Raw genomic sequence first — 2,266 nt, 5'->3', positions numbered from 1 at the left:
CTAATTAACTAGATGACAGGCCAGATCTTTTAAAAGCAAAGTTTAACCTTACCTGACCTATTTTCACCCCCTAAATTAGTCACCCACTTGTAATCTACAATGTTCATCATGGTTTATATTAGTTTTGTGTTTGCTGTTTATAGCACATTGCAACATGAAATTTATCAATTTTTCGTCTCTTTAGAAATAGAGTTTACAAGCATTTCAGACTTTCGAGTACCGTCTTTGTTATAAGAACAGCAACATTTAACATAGAAATTAGAATACTACTCATTTATATTTATGTCAAACTTATATTTTGTTGTATGTTTGTAGTACAGAACCCAATGTGGGTATCTGAAATTTATTATTTATAACAATCATAATTGTTCATTATATTTATATTTGTGATAATTGTCTACCGATTTAGAATATTAAAACTTGTCAATATTAGTGATTGTGATAATTGTTTATATGTATTTGTAATTATTATTCACACATTTAGAATTATTGTCAAAATTAGTGGTTGTGACAATTGTTTACTTGCTAGCATTTGTGATGAATGTTTAATTTAGAGTTGGAATCAAATTGGCAATGTCAAGGGTTTTGATTATTGTTCTCTGAATCACTATATTAAAACTTGACAATGCAAATAAAAGGACTAATGCTCAATCAAATACTGGAACTTCTAATCAAATAACAAAAGACATTTATTTTTGTTAGTCAACTTTTCAATTAGATATAACTCTTATATTTTGATTTTTTTTATTGAAAAATAACAACATAATAAAAAAAAAACTGTTTAAGAAATAAGACAGTTTCGTTCAATGTTATTCTCAAATTTCTTTCAAAACAACGAGAGTTCTACTTGGTGAATATGAGTCTTTATTGTCGTTTTTGTCATAATATTTACTACTTTGTTTGTATCTCTCAAAATCAACTTGAGGTTAATAGGCTATTTTCAATACATGATGTTTTGGATTTTCAGCACCAAAAGAACAACAAAATCAGAGTTATCCTAAAAATAATTTACAAGAGTAAAGGCATCTACACAATCTGTTTCACAAATAACATCTCTTTGTCCCAAGTCTCAAGTTATAAGATATTCTCTCCAAATAGGAGACAACTCTTCTTGTAGAATTGTCAACTTTCATTCCAATCTCTGCTAACACAGGCAAAACCAACGCGATCACCAATACTAGGATACTTACATCACAATTAATTTTAAAAGTACCCATCAAGGGAGGAATTCATGAGCCACTAATGATAAAGGGAATAGAAACTCGTTGCAATTCAAAAAATTCCGAAACTCCTGTTCCAAAGACAAAGTCATACTAATCACCTTATTCAGGGGGCAAGACTTGTATAGATGAAAGATCTCATTATTCCTAGAACGTTAAATCCACCATAGACCAGAAAAGAATTTAAAAGGGCGCTATTTACTATGAAACAAGAACCAGTTCATCAAACTCAAGAGTTGATCAGAAATCTCCAAAGTCTGCCAAACTAGCTGAGTTTTCAGACAATCCCAAATACAATGAACAATCGATTCCTAACTAGAAAAACATCGTGGATAGCTATCCGTTAATGAGATGCCCCTCCTAAAACAAAAAGCAATAATAGATAAAACCTCCCTAAGACAAAGTCAGACCAAGAATTTATGTTTATATGAAATAAGTTGACGCCAAAGTCAAAGCCAATTCTCCAAAAACCTTGTGTAAAAGAGCTGTGTAATTGTAGTTCTTATCCAAGACCTTGATCAATAAGGCATCTTTATAAGAATCTGCCAAGTAGAGCTTTGCCTCTTTTGTGAAGTTAACACACGGAGGTTGAAAATTACCGTACTTACTATCACCGTTACTATAACATCCCCAGAAAGATATCCTACAAGTGCAAAGGTCTTTGAAAAACCCTCCCGAAAAGAATACTCCTTAACACTGGATGCACACCCACCTTCACTCTCCCCCTTATCTCTTCCGACGGCATGGCCGCCATGCTCACTGTGTTTCGCCCTCAAACACTCGTTCCCGCTCTCTCCTTCTCTCATTCTCTCTGAGTACGGAATACGTACTCTTTCTCTGCTAGGGTTTAACGTTTGAAAATTTGGATCCCTAGTTTCAAATTGTTTGACACTCTATATCAAAATATTTTAATTAGATTTTTATTTATATTTTTTTATTTTTTTATTTTATCTTAATTTTTTTATAAGTGTGATCTTATTAAGAATCTCAAGATAATATTTGAGCATAAAATTTGAAAATTTAATGTTAGAATAATTTGATATAGA

This window comes from Arachis ipaensis, chromosome B06 (assembly GCF_000816755.2).
Source record: "Arachis ipaensis cultivar K30076 chromosome B06, Araip1.1, whole genome shotgun sequence".
Taxonomy (NCBI): Eukaryota; Viridiplantae; Streptophyta; class Magnoliopsida; order Fabales; family Fabaceae; genus Arachis; species Arachis ipaensis.
Note: the sequence above shows the minus strand (reverse complement) of the source record.